Genomic DNA, 19,852 nt, shown 5'->3' with positions numbered 1-19,852 from the left:
GTGGATCTTAAGTATGTCAATTGCAACAAGCAAAACAGTCTCTAGCCTGTGGTGAAAGCACAAGACAAAACTAGAGCTTCGTCCTGTATAATTTTCTTAACTGGTGTGCCCAACATCATAGGCAGGTCTGGGGAGCAGGGGAAAACGGATCGCATACCTGCCATGTCCAAGCGATGTCCACTGGTTCTCCTTTTCTGAGTGATTCCATAAAGATTCATGGGCACAAACATAAAGACGCCCAGGAGTCTTGCTGTTGCTGTCAGCCCGTCCTTCGGGCTGACTCCAGAGCATGCTCTCAGGGTCACCGCTCTATCGCAAGACTTCTTCAGCCTGTTAACCGCAGCCTGCCCAGCCAGTATGCCTGGTACGTTGCAGCTTGGGAAACGAATCAGCTCATTGGATTCTGTTTGAAAACCATGGTCCTGATGAGACAAATCCATGGATAAAATGTTGAAACGGCTAATAATGGATACTCCAAGAGTGCCCACTATTTCACACACACAGAACTATGAGCAAAGACCTCCCAGAAGGAAAAGAGAATGAACATCTGTTGTTTTCCGGTGTCAGTTCCCACTCATAGAGACCCCACTCATAGAGACACAACAATACACTGCCGGGCCTTGTGCTAGTCTCACAACTATGCCTTTGTTGAACCTGTAGGTGCAGCCAGACTTCTTCTGACATATCAGCATTCCATGATGCTCTCAATATCCTTCACCAGCACAATTCAAAAGGATCAGTTATTCTTGGGTCTCCCTTATTCCTTATGCCGTGACCAACTTTCACATGCATATGAGCCAACTGAAAACCCCATGGCTGGGATCAGGAGCACCTTAATCCTCAAAGGAACAACCTTGCTCTTCAATGCTCCAAAGGGATCTTGTGCAGCAGGTTTACCCAAGGCAGTCCATTGTCGAATCCCTTGACTGCGCTTGCGTGAACATTGATTGTGGATCTGAGCAAGACAAAATCCCTGACAACTTAAAGCTTCCCCCCTGTTATCAGAGTGCTACCTATTGGTGTAGTTGTGAGGATATTGATCTTCTTGACATTGATTTGTTTACATTACATTTTTCTATTCCATGAGTACATTTGCTGATCTTTTGGTAAAACACACAATTTTAATTATTATGATTTTAATTGGTCCTTTTGTCTAATACTATCAGTCCTGCAGATTTATTCTTTTTTTTTCTAGGTACAGTGTACTATTGATGGTGCATAACAAGGTCGGGCTCTCTAAGCCCCTCCCCTTCCTTCAGGGGGTTTGGATGTTATATTCTCAGTATGTTAAGGGATTGAATTGGAGGCAAAGACTCCCCAGCAGCCGAGGGCCTCTCTTCCTCCAGTGCTGTTGCTGGGGCTGCTGGTCCAGGGGGCTCTTCCTCCTTGGAGGCCATGTGGACCATGAGGTCCACCACCCTGTTGCTGTAGCCAAATTCATTGTCATACCAGGAAATGAGCTTGACAAAGTGGTCGTTGAGGGCAATGCCAGCCCCAGCATCAAAGGAGGAAGAGTGGGTGTCACTGTTGAAGTCACAGGAGACAACCTGGTCCTCAGTGGAAGAGTGGGTGTCACTGTTGAAGTCACAGGAGACAACCTGGTTCTCAGTGTATCCCAGGATGCCCTTTAGGCAGCTTTCTCCAGATGGCAGGTGAGATCCACGACGGACACATTGGGGGTGGGGACATGGAAGGCCATGCCAGTCAGTTTCCCATTCAGCTCCGGGATAACCTTGCCCACAGCCTTGGCAGTACCAGTAGATGCAGGGATGATGTTCTGGGCAGCCCCACGGCCATCACGCCAGAGTTTCCCAGAGGGGCCATCCACGGTCTTTTGGGTGGCAGTGATGGCGTGGACTGTGGTCATGAGTCCTTCCACAATGCCAAAATTGTCCTGGATGACCTTGGCCAGGGGGGCTAGCAGTTGGTGGTGCAGGAGGCACTGCTGACAATCTTGAGGGAGTTGTCGTACTTCTCATGGTTCATGCCCATCACAAACATGGGGGCATCGGCAAAAGGGCAGAGATGATCACCCTTTGGGCACCGCCCTTCAAGTGAGCCCCGGCCTTCTCCATGGTGGTGAAGACACCGGTGGACTCCATGACATACTCAGCACCAGCCTCGCCCCACTTGATGTTGGTGGGATCTCGCTCCTGGAAGATGGAGATGGCCTTCCCATTGAAGATAAGCTTCCCATTGAAGATAAGCTTTCCATCTTCAGCCTTGACAGTGCCTTTGAACTTGCCATGGGTGGAATCATACTGGAACATGGAGACCATGTAGTTCAGTTCAATGAAGCGGTCATTGATGACAACAATCGCCACTTTGCCAGAAGTGATTGGGCAATGCGGCCGAATCCATTTTCTCCAGCCTTCACCATCATATCTCGGGGATGTGGCTGGGACTGCACGGAAACGGGAGAGGCGGCTGTCTGTCGCACGAGGAAGAACAGAGAGCCAGATTTATTCTTTTTTTTTTAAAAGTTTTATTGGCAAATAATTAATATATTGTACAATTTAGACATTCAATCATTAAGGGTTGTACAATCATCATGATATCAATTCTAGCACATTTTCTTCTTGTACTTGTTGTTAGTTCCACATCACCAACCCCCAACTAGCCTCCTATACTGTGCCTCTAGGCAATTATTAATCCAGCTACTGTCTCTACAGATTTACCTGTCCTAGATTTCATGTACATAAAAACACAAAACAAATACAAGAGAAACAAACCCCCCAAAATAATGGCCAAATAAAATAGAGAAAAACGTTCGTCATGAGGAAAGTAGAAAATATTAGAACTGAAACAACTTTAAAATGAGTCAAAAGGGAAAGCAAATAACAAAGTATTACATTTTGGCCTAAGTACACCTGCCAGAATCAACTTCACATTGTTCTCTGTCTGATCGCAAGGCTACGCGCATCCCTGGACTGTGGTCAGAGGGGGTGCCCTGGAAGCTTAATCCATGTGTGGACCCTGCACATGGATTCAAGGCTGCATTGTCTTCCATGGCCCTCTGTAAACTGGGTGGTCATGATTATAGCTCTGCTAACATTCCCTCCTTTTGATTTGAGTTATATTATTTCCAACCCTTGGATCACACAGGCTTGTGGATGTCGTTGATGCCTCACTTAGATGGTTTTAAAACAAACCTTTAAGGCCCAAAGCCCTATGCTTTTTTATAATCAGGCACCATATAATCTCTTCACCACGTTTTACTATTGAACCCATATCTTTAGTGATCTCTTCATAAGGGTGAGCATCAATCAGGGCCACGTCATAAAAACTAATTATTCTTAGATTGGGATTAGAATTAATGTATATACCAAATCCGTTCATCCCCACATGTCTGGTCAATCTTTTTTTAAAAAAAATCATTTTATTGGGGGCTCCTACAACTCTTATAACAATCCATCCATCCATCCATTGTGTCAAGCACATTTGCACATTTGTTGCCCTCATCATTCTCAAAACATTGGCTTTAGACTTCAGCTCCTGGTATCAGCTCCTCATTTTCTCCTCCCTCACTCCCCACTGATAATTTATAAATCATTATTTTCCATGTCTTGCATGTCGTTGTCATTTTGTTTTAGAGAATATTGTCAATCATCCCCATGAGGTATCACTCCCAGTGCCACCAAATCAATGGTGCTTCATAGCAACCTTGTGAGTCCCCACACCTGCCAATTTTCAGAGGAGGAGAAAGCTCCATCCTTCCCCTGTGAAGCCAGCTAGTGGTTTCAAACTGTCGGCCTTGTGATTAGCAGCCCAAGTTTACCCCATATGCTGATAGTGTCAGCTTAGCCAATGATAATTTAAAGCACTGTTGATAAAAGGAAATTATATGAATATAGGCCAGCTAGTAGTGGCAGTACATGAATTGTTGACTTGTGCAGATTAAACTCTTAACTGACTAGACACTATTTACACACAAAAAACAATCAGGGTTCAGTGATGGGGAAAATCTTACAAAAATATTCAGTCACAACAGCAGAGCCACACCTATCAAAATATTACAACAAAATAGAAGATTTACGGAACTAACATACTCCCGTGGACTAAAGGATGAAGCACTCTACTGTGAGGCCAGGCAGCCGACTGCTATCCCAAGGCTAGGGATTTGGTGTTCGTGGGACTTTGGTTCAGATCCCTTGTTTTGGGAGTCATCAATGAATGGTGGCCTGGGACTACCATGTATTTACTATTGTAATGTCCTCCTTGTTGTCTTATGATGTGTAATCTTGTATGCATGATTCTGCCTTTGTGAATGAGTGTTATTGAAAGTTTTGCCCTATCACCAAGCCTCATTGTTTGAGTTCAATTTTATATCATTAGTTAAATTAAAGACGCTATCAATAGAATTACCTTATGCCCCAGGGGAATTACTTTTAATGTTTTCTATCATAAAATGATAATGTTGTCTCTAAAATGACCCAGAAGCATATAAATCATACACATATTAATGGATTGTGGACTCATACCTTATTCTAACCACAATCTAAGAAAATATATTTCTTACAGCATAGCCCTGCTCAATGCCTGCCCTCATGAAGAGATGGATGCTGTAGCAAAGTGTGTCCAAAAAACTAGTTGTTGTTCAGCTATATAAAAAAAATAGGAACCAGGATCTTAAAGTCTCATCTTAAAACAAGCAGCCATCTAAGTGAACCGTCAACTAAATTCACATGGATAAAGCATCCAAGGATTGTAAATAATATAATCCAACTTTGAAAGATGGAATTGAATGAGAACTTAAATAGTAAACATCCAGTTTGCTAAGGTTATGTAATTGATTAGCAGGACCCTCACATGAATTACCAACCTCTGGCCATAGTCGAGGGATGAAAATAGCGGTGCTTTCAGACAGAGCATTTTAAAGTCAATAATGGTAGATGTAATTCGGTTAAAATATAATGACCTATCATTTGATCTCCTTTTGGACCCATTTAAAATTTTTTACAGTTTAAAATTTTTCTGTTCTCCCTTTGCAGGTTTTTATTTTTTAAAATAATATTACAAAGAACACTCTTATTTCACCATATTTTTAATAATTCTATTGGGGTCTTTTTGGAGTTTTTCCATATCTTCTCTAGTCATTGCTGTTGGGTTGTTTGTTATTGCTGTTGTTATTTGTGTGTTTCTTTGTATGGTTGCTATTTCTTTTGTATGATTTTATGTATAAGAAATCCAAGATAGATCTGTAAAGACAGTAATTGGATAGGAGCGGATGGTTAAAACAGGGAGCTAATAACAATGAGTATGAGAAGAAAATATTCTGAAATTTATTGTGGTGATGATAGTGGCACAAATCTTAATATAAATGGACAATTGCATAAATTGTCGGGTATATGGAGGGGGAAAAGGATTATGAGCGACTAATAATGAGCACAGGTAATAAAGACCAAGTGTTAGAAGCAGGATGGTGGGAGCTTGAAGGACATAAGAGTGTGAGTGTGATTGGTGGACTTTGACAGAAAATAGATAGATATATACCATATATAGTTTAATGGATAAAAATGGGTGTGTTAGTCTAGGTAGACTAGAGAAACAAATTCATAGACACTCGTATGTATATAGGAAAAAGCTTTATATAAAGAGTAATTGTACATTAAGAAAACATCCCAGCCCAATCGAAATCACGTCATTAAATCCTATATTAGCCCATAGGTCCATTACCAGTCTGTAAATTCCTTATCAGACTCACACGACACATGAAATGACACTGAGGGCAGAGAGATCACAGGCCAGTAGGTGGAAAGTCTTATGGATACAGTAACAATGGAAGTATCTTAGTGCTGGCATGAGTCTCCACATACGTCCTCCAGCTCCAAGGCTCTGGCTGCCTTCAGCATAGCTCCATGTGGCTTGTCAACAGGAATATCTCCCAGGGAGTAAGTGTGTGTGCTGCCTCTAGTGAGCTATTTATCTCCTTAGTACCTCCCAATGAGGTAATTAAGCTGCAATCTGATTGATGGGCTAAACTCTATTGATTCACTTTTAATAGTCTCAAGTTGACAACAGATTATGTAACTACCACAGACCACCCCTTGCCAATTTGGCACTTTTACACGACTCTTTAGCCATTTATAAGTTTTAAACAAAATGAAAGTAAAATCATATCTGTACCTAACAGGATAAAACTAAAATGCATACAATTCAATATATGCCAAAGCCTCATTTAAACAAAATACTCCATAAGTGAACAACACAAAAATATTCTATACTTATGTGAACACCTTAATCCTATAATCCTATGAATACATTCCAAGACCTATGAAAGTTTGTAAGCCAAACACTTCATGCCTTTATCTACCCCATTTTGGGAATCCAGTTTCTACACTGCCCACTTACATAATCCCAACAGTCTGAGGAGACAATCCTAATCTTTGATGTTAGAACCTTGTGAAGTCTGCATCCATAAGCAAAGTAAAATCAGGACAAGCCATCCATGAAGTCAGAAGCAATATGCACCAGTTCACAGGCTCAAAAATATTCTCTTCATCTGGTTGGGTTCTGATCAGCTCAATGTGAGCTGCCTCACTTAGCCTCCCCTGGGTGCCCATTGGCTTCCTTGCCTTGATACCATGGCCCTATCACAAATTCTCAAACACCCTAGCCTCCTTGTGCTAGCTCATGAACTTCAGACCAGTCAATTCACTCTTGTTTCCTTCTCTAGTCCCTGTGAATCAGGTACACAGGTGTCAGTAGCCAGACTCAACCCGTCTCTTTATTGCTGCATTTCTCCCACTTCCACTCAACAGGTGGATCCAGGTGGTCACCTAGCAAGCATTTCAACCTGCCCACAGGTTCCCTTTAACATTCAGTCCTAGAGAGCAGAGTTGTGTTTTTGTTTTTTTTGGATGGTTCCCGATTATATTTCAGCTTCTGACAAAAACCATTAGTTCAAAATTAAAAATACACTGTTCCTATTTTTTCCCTCTTCAGCCTGTCAACAGCCCCTGTCTCTTCACCTTTGAAGGTCCTGAGCATTCAAGACCTAGGTGGAGCTTATATTTTCAGACCCTTCTTTACAGGCATGTCCTAAACCCATTTAAAGTTCCAATTTTAATGGCTGAAGACAAGTGGGCTTACAAGCTCTCTATTTTCAGACTTCCCAATAACCTTTTCTATCAATTAGGGTGTCAAGAATAATAAGCAGAAGAAATCAATATAAACAATGTAGAATCAGATCCTACACTCATTTCTTAAAACCGTCAAGTTCAATCCTTATCTAATTTATCTTACTTCTTATCTAAACTATTCAAATGATACAAAGTATGACCAAAGGTCTCTGGCTAAGTCAAGCCAGGGTCAAGCTTTCTGTCAGCCATTTTGACCTTTTGTCAGCCATTTTCATTAAGCAGCATGGTCTCTGAGAAATTCAAGGGGTGATTTCATCCCCTGAGCTCAAAATATATATTAATCACATTCATTTTATATTTCAAACAGTAATAACCAAATACAGCAACCAAAGATAAGAATCAAAACTTTAACTTCCCATATTCTTTCCAGAAAACAATCTAGTATAAACTGCATGGTCATATCTGACCTCTGGCTAGCCAAAGAAGAAAAACTACCACGAGGCAGAGGTCAAACAAGCATCCACGTTCCATCTTTATGATTTGTTTCTCTAGTACCACACTCCCAATGTGCCATAGTGTGTTAGTCGGGTAGACTAGAGAAACAAATCCATAGACACTCATATGTGTATAGGAAAGGTTTTTATATAAAGAGTAATTGTACATTAAGAAAACACCCCAGAGCAGTCCAGATCAAGTCCATAAGTCCGTTATTAGCCCATATGTCCAGTACCAGCCTGTAAATTCCTTGTCAGACTCACACAACACATGCAATGATACTGAGTGCAGGAAGATCACAGACCAGTGAGTGGAAAGTCTTCTGGATCCAGTGGCAGTGGAAGCATCTTAGTGCTGGCGTGGGTCTCCACATGCCTCCTCCAACTCCAAAGCTCTGGCTGCCATCAGCATAGCTCCATGTGGCTTATCTTGCATTATTTATCTCCTTAGCACCTCCAAATGAGGTCATTTAGCTGCACCCTGATTTGCAGGCTACACTCCACCTCTTTACTATTAACAGTCTCAAGTTGACACCAGATTATTTAACTACCACAAAGGGGAAAATAGAAACGCTAAGTCATTAATGCAATACATGCTGGAGTGGATTCATCTTCCATTGTTGCCCCACAAACCTGGCCTATGGTAACTCAATGGGTGTTTCAATGACATGAATCAACCACCTGCCTCTCTTTCTCTCAAAGGTACTCACTCAAGCATAGACTGACCAGGAACACACCAAGAATACCTGCCACACCAACTTTTTTCTATCTCCTAATCACATCTCCAATACCAAAAACAACCTTAAAACTTGAACCTAACTAATATCTAAAATAATGTCTCCATATACTTTCATTCAATGTGACCATATTACAACCATCCCCTTAATTCCTATATTCTTTGGGGAAAACCAGATCTTATTGGCTAATCCAAGGAAGAAAGTTCTAATAACATGCTTCATCTTTAAAATTTTGCTACAGGATTCACACATAGATTTAGAGTCCAGTGCATCCTCTCTGACCATAGTCAAGGCCTCTGAATACCCTTGCGATCATGCAGAGTGCATTGGACAGTGCACATGCAGTTAGGTTAAAATTTAACACCTGATCTTTTTATCTCCTTTTAAATTTATTCTATATTTTAGTATTTTCTGCTTTCTTTTCTATTGAGGTTTCTCTGTTTTATTTTGTTATGTGTGGCATGCTTTTCTGTATATGAAACCCAGATGGGTAAATCTATAGAGACAGTAACTGGATTTATGGTTTCTTCGGTGCACAGCAAGGGAATTGGGAAGAAAATGAGCAGCTGATAACAATGAGTGCAAGAAAGAAGAAAATGTTCTCAAATTGATGATTCTACAATTCTTTTTAATATGGTTAAATTATTTAATTGTAAGGTATGAGAATTATATGCCAATAAAACTGGCAAAATAAAATTCTGCTGCACTATATATTTCATGTAAAGTGTTGGCAATAAACTGACTGTAGCTCAGTAAAGTCAATCTCTCAATTAAAGACAGGGGCAATAACTATGAGGTCTGAAAGACCTTTAGGACTCTGAGAGCCTGGTCACAACCATGGGTGTCAAATTACAAACACGAAAGTTCCTGGGCAGACCCAGGGCAGATTCCTGCACAACCCCCACTCTGCCCTGCTTAGAAAAGATAGCTGGTGTGAAAAAGTTGAGCGCCAACCAGCATCTTCATTTTCAGAGTGCTCTAGTGCTGACAACATAAGCATTAGTGTTCCCTGTCTCAGTCAAAAGCTAAGGCTGGTAGCCCTGAGAGCCTGCTTGCTCACTCTTCCTGATGGAACACTCCATTGTGGAACTGTTCTGTTCTACGTCCAGGGTTCCCTTGATAGGAGCTTCAGGAATAAGAATAGCAAAATCATTGGGAAAAGTGTTTTCAAGTATTACTTCAAGAGGAATTATTAGAAGCCAAGTCTTCAAAGTGTTCATGTGTCTCCCGATGATTACAGGATTTAGCTATAGTAACTAGCATTATTTTTCCATTTGTGTCAAATTAATAAATATCTAATTGTGAATCAGAACTGCAACTAAATCTAATTGTCCCTATACGCCCATTAATAGACCTAATCTCTTCCAGAGCCATAGACAATCCAACTTCAGAATGAAGTAGAACCAGACATAGCTTGTTGTATCTTGCCAAAAGAATGGTATGATAAGTTGTGTTGCCAATTGCACAGTCTGCAATATTGTAGTAAAATCAAAAAGCAGTGCCTCTTGGTCCTAGACATGGCCGCACTACTTTTATGATTCCAAATACCAAAAGCTATGATAGTGAACATCTTGTTCGTGTTGATCTTGGCAGCTTCCAAAGATGTTGTGTATTTCGTACTGCCACCCACTAAATCTTCCCCCCTTGCCACTTCATCAGTGATGGCAAGGCTATGCAGAAAATCTGCATAAGAAAAATTCCCACTCCTCATAAAGCTAAGATCTCCACATGCAGAAAGGTTATATGGAAAAAGCACTTTTATTTTATTCTCTTTTTTTACTTTTTCAAGTGCTTTTATTAGGGGCTCTTATATCTCTTGTCACAATCCATACATTCCTCCAGTGTGTCAACCACGTTGCTTCTCGGCCTTTTGGCTAAGATCAATTGCAGTGTGTCAAGCACATTTACACATATGCTGCCATCAGCATTTTCAAAGCATTCTCTTCCCACTTGAGCCCCTGATATCAGCTCCCTATTTCTTCCTCCACCGTCCCCCACCCGCCCTCCCTCACAAGCCCTTGATAAGTTATAGATTATTTTTTCCATATCTTACATTGCCATCCATCACCCTTCACCCACTTTTCCATTATTCGTCCCCGGGAGGGGGTTATATAGATTGATCCTTGTGATCGATTCCCCAATTCTCCACCCACCCTCCCCTAATCCTACTGGTATCTCTACTCTCATTGTTGGCCCTAAGGCGCTTATCTATCCTGGATTCCCTGTGTTGCAGGCTCTTATCTGTAGCAGTGTGTATGCTCTTGTCTAATTTGATTTGTAATGTAGAATTGAGGTCATGATAGTGGGGGGAAAAAGCACCAAAGAACTAGAGGAAAGCTGTGTGTCTCATCGGTGCTATACTGTACCCTGACTGGATCGTCTCTTTCCTGTGACACCTCTGTGAGGGGATGTCCAATTGTCTGCAGATGGGCACTGGTTCTCCACTCCATGCCCCCCCCACCTTCACATTGGTATGGTTTTATTCTGGGTCTTAGATGCCTGATACCTGATCCCATCGACACCTCATGATCGCACAGACTGGTGTGCTTCTTCTATCTGGGCTTTGTTGCTTCTGAGCTAGATGGCTGCTTGTTTATCTTCAAACCTTTAAGACCCCAGACACTCCCTATATCTTTTGATAGCCAGGCACCATGAGCTTTCTTCACCACATTTGCTTATGCACCTATTTTATCTTCAGCGATCATGTCAGGAAGGTGAGTATCACAGAATGCCGAATTATTAGTACAAAGTGTTCTTGTGTTGAGGGAATACTTGAGTCGATGCCCAATGTCCATCCACAACTTTAATTCTTAACATATAGATATGAGTTCATAGTTCTATTCTCTTCTCATTATATATATGTACATGCCTGCATTTAGACCTCTATAAATGTCCTTTGCCTCCTGGTTCTTTCTTCTATTTCCTTTTACATTCCTCTTATCCCACCATCATGTTCTGTCTTTATTCGGGTTTAGTAATTCCTCGCTGCTACAATGCCCTTGATTAAGCTTCACTAGGCATTCTACGACCTTCCTTCCATTGATTTTAGTTCACTTGTTTCCTTGTCCCTGGGTTGGTTTCCCCAGCTAATTTTTCTCCCACCCCCCCTTCTCTCGTATCCCCCTGGAACCATTGGTCCTGTTCTTTTCATTGACAAATTATTTATCCTACCTATCTTATCTAGTTATACATGCAGATACATTAATAAGTGAAATTAAAAAAAACAGGCAAAGCCAAATAAGACAACGAAAGGAGTCAAAACCAACAAAACAATAACAACAAAAACAAAATAATGATAACAAAAAGAAAGCCAATGACAAGAATGGAAAGGTCTATAAATAGTTCAAGATCTGTTTGTTGGTCTTTACAAGTGTTTTCTAATGGAGTCTGATAGGGTGCCACATTTTGGTATTCTCCGGGTATTTCATCAGTCTGCTACCCCTGCTGCTCTGCTGCATGCCATCAGTTCCCTGTCCCAGCATGATGGGGCCAGACCATTCACTATTCCTGCGCTGTCCCCCACAGCGCCATGGTTCAGGGAGGGATGCCATGTCCTGTGGTGGGGCCAGCCCTCTGGTCCTCCCAGTGCATTGTCTGCTCCACGCAAGAACATTGGCCTCAGGGCTTGGTGGGCCAGGATGTCCTCTCCTCCCTCTATATATATTTTCATTTCTCCTTTGTGGAAAAAAAAGTACTTTTAAATGAAAATGTAAAAACATTCGAACAAGGATAGTCTCATTGTTTGGGTGCCAAATAAAGAATAATTTTACATCAAAGTAAATAATTTCCAACTATATACAATGAAGGAAAAGATTCGACTCCCGTGTAAGTACATTGGGCAGCCTTGGTTTAATTAGTGGTGTATACCCCAAAACTAGCAGAGTTCCTGAACTAGGTTAGACAATAAATATTCTTTTAAAGATTAAAAGGAAAATTTAGTTGCATAGGGGAAGTCACATGATAAATTCTGTGTACCAACATTGGAATTGTCAAATTCTAGACTCAACACTCACGTTCACTCTCTCAACACACACACACACACACACACACACACGATCAGCTGTTCTAGGATAGCATGCAAAGAAACATGAGTAAAGATGCTTCCCCCTACCACCATCCACTATCATGATCCCAATTCCACCTTACAAATCTGACTAGACCAGAGGATATACACTGGTACAGATAGGAACTGGAAACACAAGGAATCCAGGGTGGATGATCCCTTCAGGACCAGGGGTGTGAGTGGCAATCCCGGAGGGTGGAGGGAAGGTGGAGTAAAAAGAGGGAACCGATTACAAGGATCTACATATAACCTCCTCCCTGGGGAATGGACAACAGAAAAGCAGGTGAAGGGAGATGTCAGAAAGTGTAAGACATGACAAAATAATAATAATTTATGAATTATAAAGGGTTCATGACAAAGGGGGGAGTGAGGAGAGGGGGGAAATGAGGAGCTGATACCAAAGGCTCAAGCAGAAAGCAAATGTTTTCAGAATGATGATGGCAACAAATATACAAATGTGCTTGACACAATGGGTGGATGGATAGATTGTGATAAGAGTTGTATGAGCCCCCAATAAAATAATTTATATATATATATATGGTATTATATCTGGAAAATACAATTTAGAAAGTTCAAGAAAAATCCAAGATTTTTATTCTGGAATGGACTCATCCTGGGAGACAACCAGAGAACAATTCATCTGAGATGGGTAAAATTAAAAGTGTCCAGTTCTATGGAGTATCTGTTGGTCACAACTTGAAAATACAAAATTAAAAAATGGGAACTGGTAATATATAATATCTGCTTCTAATCTACCAGGTTTTGTGGATCTAAAACACTTGCATGTAGGTTGTGAAAACATTAGGTTGGAAAGACATAAAAGAAAGGATTTCTTTCACCCACAATGGTTTGTTTGTTTTACTTTTTAATAGAGAAAGTGCAGGAAAAAATAAATCGACATCAGGGAAATCCCACTCACCCACTGACACCACACCCTCTCAAACTCAAGTCCTCTTTGTTCAGATGAATAAAGGACACAGTGCCTCATGAAGACTAGATCCAGAGATGGTGTTCCAATATATCACTCACTGGTTTTCTGAGTTATTGATGCCCAAAAAAGTTTTTTATTTCTTCGCAAACAACAAGCATATATTTACTATTTGTGTACAACCAACAGTTTTTATTTTAATGGCCACAGTGACATTTTTTTAGTCTGTGCCTTTAAGCAACTCATCCCAAGTCACTGAGGGCTGAATATATCATACGTTAAAAGCTTCTGCCCTGTTACAATCCATTGGTCTAATTCTCTTTTCTCTCAGGGATCCATAATCCAAGACCCGCTTGCCTAATGGTGCTCACACCCTTTTATACCTCAAGATTTGTGTCTGAGGGCCACGCCTTCTTAAAAGCCTCATTGCTCTTCCTCCAGTCAAAGATGAAGGGATCGAGTGCCCCATCCCCCACCCCATTGCATCTTTAGACTTCCAGTGGGCCCCCCTTGTGATCTCCCCCAACCAGTTCAGATGAGCTGCCAAGCGCTGCTCCCCGAGTCCGAAGTCTATAATCAGGAGTCCTCAGGGATTTCATGGCTTTGCTCCCATTGCTGCTCTGTTATTCTCTCCTCTTAGTTTCCCCCATGTGGGAGGGCCATATCAGCAGCACTCCCCAAACTGTATCTTCAGTACTGTCCTCTGTAGCGCTGTCATTGACTAGAATAGGTATCAGAAATTCAAAAACAAGCAATCAGATTAACGTGAAGGCGCATAAGCCAAGTGGAGACCAAAACCCACCTGTAAGATCATTGGACAGTGCCTCACAGAGGGGCCACACGGAAGGGATGATATATCCAGGGTGCAGTATAGCACTGATGAAGCATATAAATATCCTCTTGTTCTTTAATATTTCCTCCCTTTAATTTCACCTCATTAACCTTGTGAGACCTGAGTAGGTTCATTTGTATAATTAAGGTCATTTGATGGATGAAATCCAAAATAGATAAACCCTTAAGAAATAGTAATGAGAGTAATGATTTCCTGAGGGTAAGGGAAGAGAGGATGGCAAAAGGGGGAAAGGGGGAACCAGTAGCAATGATGATTGTGTAACCCCATTTGAGGGGAGCGAACAATAGAAATGTAGGTGAACAGGCACATTGGATGGTGTAAGATATACATACATATATATGTGTGTGTGTTCCTTGGGGTGGGGTGGGGGAGGGGTGAAGAGTTTTAAAAAAGTAAATTCTTTGAAAATCATGGTGGCAGCAATTGTACAAATATGCTTGATCTCATTGAATTTTGGATTGTTGTGATATCTCTATGAGCTCCCAGTAAAAAGAATTCAAAAAACAACTCTGCCCACTGTGTCTTCCTAGGAGATAGGGGTCTAGGTGATCCCAAGAGAGGGTTCAAGTATACAAAGTAGTAAGAGGCTAATTAAAAGAGCTATCAATTCATCGATCTTTAGTTTACTTGTAATATTTTATATCTCGAAGAAACACACATACACAAACACTCCATAGGAAATTGAGCTTCAAACATTTACCCAGCCCAGAGAACAATGTTATCTGATCATAATTGTTTGTACAGTTATATTTGTCTCACCTCTATTTCTACCCATAACCCTTTTCACCCGGGGAGGAATCAGAGACAGCCCAGAGAAGATTCTGGAAAAGCAAGAGAAGCGCAGGAAGGGAACCGCATAGACCACCATGAACATCCTTCCCCGACTGTGGGCCTCCCTGCCTGGGGTGCCACTGAGTTAAGGAAAGGAAGAAGGGTTAATAAAAATGAAACCCAAAGTTTGGATGTTAGATGGAACTGAACAAACCAATAAATAAAAAAGGCCATTATTTTGGGACCAAAAATTCAACAGAGAATTGGATTTATTTGACAGTGACAGCAGAAAATACGACCTGTCACCATGTCACCCAGAAAAGGAGGATGTTATCTCATGTATCATGTGACTGTGCCCATTCCTGTGTGGGTTTGTTCCCAAACACCAAGTTATCCCACCCCACCCCACCCCCCAAAACACACTGCCACTGAGTTTATTTCAACTCGTAAAAGCCCTATGTAGGTTTCTACAGGTACAAACTCATCAGAATCACAGTTTTCTTAAAAACCAAGTAGAAGTCCAGGGGCAGGAAGAGGACTAATGGACAGACAGACTCTGAACAACTACAGGGATTTTGAAACATTCTATATGAGACGGTCCAGAAAGTGCCCTTAGTACCGTACATGCAACATTTGCAGCCCTTTCTCAGCCAGCCAGTGCCTAAAACATGCCATCTGATTCAGACAAACATTTCCCTAGGAATATAGTAGTATTCATGAGACAGAATAATAGATAGAACATTAACGATGTCTCCATATATTTTATAGTCCAAATGTGTGTGAACACATATATATAATATACCTATATCATATACATTATCATATATACACATAATATATACACACAATATGGGCATATAATATAGATAAGAATTCCTACCTATTTTATATGAATTATATATACACATAATATTTTCTGTTGCCATGATGCTGTACTCTTCAGATTGGAAAACAATAACACAGACGGATAGGAAGTGTGAGCAGGGCCCAGGGCAGGCAGTATTTCATTCTGTTTTACATAAGTTGGAACTGACATAACGGGGTGGTATTCTTTTAGAACAATTTTAAAACTATAATATTTATACTACTATTTTCAATGTAACTCAGATCTCCAACACAAACAAAACAATAATTCCACAGCCCAACAATTTCTGATTACATTTAGAGGTAAAACCTCTCAATAAACAAAACACAGACTCATTGCCACCAATTCGATTCCAACTCATAGCAACCCTATAGCATAGGGTAGAACTACCCCAGGGGCTTTGTAGGCTATCTTTCTCCCTGTGTAACCTCCAGGATGTCTTAGCCTGGGATTCTGAAGCTGGCTTAGCTCACAATAATAATATCAGCATTTGGTGTTATGAAGAACACGTATGAACTGAAAGAAAAGTACCTCAGGTTTATTGTTCAGAGCCCTCCTTACCATGGCGAAAGAAGAACTGTTCTCCATTCACAGACTGCTCTGATCTTATATTTCCTCAGCTTGGTGAGAAGTAAAATGGTGTAGGAGGCCATCCCTTTCTCCAAATGGGTGGTAGGGCCTAGATAAAATTGTAAGTGAATATGTGGCCAGCTACTCAAATGTCCCAGTCATGTGTGAGTCTATAGAGGGGACTGAATTCTGAGAGGATGGATTGACAATTGACTTCTCTTAACACCCTTCCCTAATTCTCCCTGAATCTCATTCTGTTTCAAAGCACAAGAGCTTGTCGCATTTGGAAAAAATTCAATTCTTATCAATGGGGTGACTTTTAATAAGCAACTCTGACATGATAAGGGAGGAGAGTCAGAAATAATGAAGGAAAATTGGATCCCTATTTTCAGTTTCAAGTCTGACACAACACATGGTATATTTAGGTCAAGTACCTTTCTCATGTTTCTCTCCTACAGAGCACTGAATGAGACTAACTCCATGATTCTCATTCCTCTAATTAATTGTATTATTAATTGAATCCTCAAGGACTTCAGTGTGACTGAATTGTGTGGAATCTGTTGACTCTGAAATTTGTATAATAGTTTTTCAATTTTCAGAAAATTCTATCATAGCCATTAACTCATTGAATAAGATCTCCTTTGCTTCTGAGACGCTATATGTATAATTAGCTGTATTCATTCACTGGAGCTGCTCTGCTGGCCGCCAACGGCCTCACAGCTTACCCTGCTGTGGCCGCTTGAGGGTTGGTGGGATGCGGGAAGCTCTGCCACCTGTATTTCCAATATCATCACGGTTGCTCATGGTGATCTCTTTCAGCAGAGTTAAAATAATAAGACAGACTAAGAAGCAGAGACCGTTCCTTTCTGAGGAATCAGTCACTGATACCTTATGGATAGATCTAGAACCTTGTCTGATACAGTGCTCCTAAAATCAGACGGCACTGGAAATACGACTAGAGGAGACCTGCATTCTTAAAGCGGAATCCATCTTAATGACATGCATGGATCAAATGTTTTGTGCCTTCATTTCTTGATGGAGCACAACTCAGAAGAAGAAGCAACCATAAAACATCCATCGGTAATCAAAACATGGAATGAATGAAGTAGGAGTCTAGGAAAATTGGAAATCATAAAAAATACAGTACATAAAGATCAATCTCCTAGGCAATAGTGAGCTGAAATGAACTGGCATTAGCTATTTTGAATCAAACAATCAAGTTTTGCTATGCTAAGAATGACAAATAGAGTCACATTCATCAGAAAAACAAAAGTCAAGATCTATCTTGAAGCACTTGCCTATCAAAAGATATAGCATCTGGGGTCCTAAAGACTTTCAGGTAAACAAGCAGCCATCTAACTCAGAAGCATCAAAGCCCACATGGAAGAAGCACACCAGCCTGTGTGGCCATGAGGTGTAGAAGGGACCAGGTATCAGATATCAAAGAACAAAAAATAATATCAGTGGGTGTCCATCTTCCCAATATGATCACTGAAGACAAATGTGTGTATAAGCAAATGTGGTGAAGAAAGTTGATAGTGCCTGGCTATCAAAAGATATAGCATCTGGGGTCTTAAAGGCTTGAAGATAAACAAGTAGCCATCTAGCTCAGAAGCAACAAAGCCCACATGGAAGAAACACACCAACCTGTGTGACCACAATGTGTTGAAGGGATCAAGTATCAGGGATCAAAGAACAAAAAATCATATCACTGTAAATGACTGGGAGTGTAGAGTGGAGCCCCAAAGCCCATCTGTAGGCAACTGGACACCTCCTTACTGAAGGGTCGCGGGGAGGAGACAAGCCAGTCAGTGCTCAGGGTAGCAACAATGAAGCATAAAACTTTCTTCTAGTTCTTAAATGCTTCCTCCCCCCATTATCATGATCCCAATTCTACCTTACAAATCTGGCTAGACCAGAGGATGTACATCGGTACAGATAGGAACTGGAAACACAGGGAATCCAGGACATATGACCCCTTCAGAACCAGTGGTGAGAGTGGCAATACCTGGAGGGTGGAGGGAATGTGGGATAGAAAGGGGGAACCGATCACAAGGATCTACATATAACCTCCTCCCTGTGGGATGGAAAACAGAAAAAGGGTGAAAGGAGATGCCGGACTGTGTAAGATATGACAAAATAATAATAATGTATAAATTATCAAGGGTTCATGAGAGAGGGGGGAGCAGGTAAGGAGGAGGGGAATGAGGAACTGATATTAAGGGCAGAAGTCTAAAGCAAATGTTTTGAGAATGATGATGGCAACAAATGTGCTTGACACAATGGATATATGAATGGATTGTAATAAGAATTGTACGATCCCCCAATAAAATGATTTTTAAAATATGTCTAGATATCTACAAGAAATACCAAGTATTAAAATCATTGTTCAGATTTTTAAACATCCACTAAAGTCAATGACTAAGAAACTGAAAAATCCCATCAATATTTTCTATCTAAAATTAATTAAAAATGCCTAGTTAATGACTGATGATTGATATGCTAAAGACTGAAAGGAAGGTGCAGGATCAGCTGTTAGAAAATATGGCCCAGGTGATGTCAATGATGTTAGAAGTCACTGGATAGCATTTTTTAAGACCAGCCACTTATTTGTTGAAAAATATCCTCTTTTAAACAACATAAACCATGACTCTATAGGAACTTCGCCAGATAAAATACACAGAAGTCAAATCAACTGTATATATGGAGAAAGATGACTTAAAAAGTCAATCCTGGTTAAAACAAGCTCAGGGCCTACCATAGAATGCCCATCAATTGTTCATATGCAAATTCAAGTTGAAGCTAAAGACAATTAAAACTGAAAAAAAAATTAAAATAAATGTTTTTTTAAAAAGAAAATTAAAACAAGACTATGAAAGGCAAGATAGAACTCTATTTTGGATATCCAATGTAGGTATTCAATATATACCATCTGAATTTAGAAACTGTCTCAAGAACATGCTTGAAATATGGAGTACTAATAAAGGCCAGAGGATGGTGTGGAAAACATCACACATGAATAAAGCCAAAGATTATGAGAAAGAAAGAAAAGACTATGGGTGTCAGAAGAGACTGAAATTTTCTGTTGACTATAGATGACCTAAAACAAATGACAGAAATTTTTAAGTAAAAAAGTAAGTAGACCATTCAGAGGCAACTCAAGAAAACTAATTGAAGTACTAGAATGAAATATGCAAAGATCTCAAGTTAGGAAGATAAAAGGGAAGAACACTATTAGCATTTCTCAAACCAGAAGAACTGGAGAAAAAAAAAATCAAGCCTCAGGTAGCAGTATTGAAAAATTCTGAGCGCCAAATATTGAAACAGGCAGGAAGCATCAAAAGACGATGATGGGATACATTAAATCACCATATCAAAAATAATTTATCAAATATTCAATCATTTCAAGAGAGAAGAAATGATCAAAAGCTAATAGTACAGAAGAAAGTGGTGCAAGTAGTACTGAAGGCATTGGCAATAAACAAGGCT

At 40.5% G+C, this 19,852-nt stretch overlaps 1 pseudogene; it reads right to left on the bottom strand.

The window, feature by feature from the left end:
- Window positions 1-1,271: 1,271 nt before the first annotated feature.
- Window positions 1,272-17,167, bottom strand: LOC142455570 (glyceraldehyde-3-phosphate dehydrogenase pseudogene; annotated as a pseudogene).
- Window positions 17,168-19,852: the final 2,685 nt, after the last annotated feature.

The sequence above is a fragment of the Tenrec ecaudatus genome, chromosome 8, assembly GCF_050624435.1.
Source record: "Tenrec ecaudatus isolate mTenEca1 chromosome 8, mTenEca1.hap1, whole genome shotgun sequence".
Classification (NCBI taxonomy): domain Eukaryota; kingdom Metazoa; phylum Chordata; class Mammalia; order Afrosoricida; family Tenrecidae; genus Tenrec; species Tenrec ecaudatus.
This window is presented reverse-complemented; position numbering and strand designations above follow the sequence as displayed.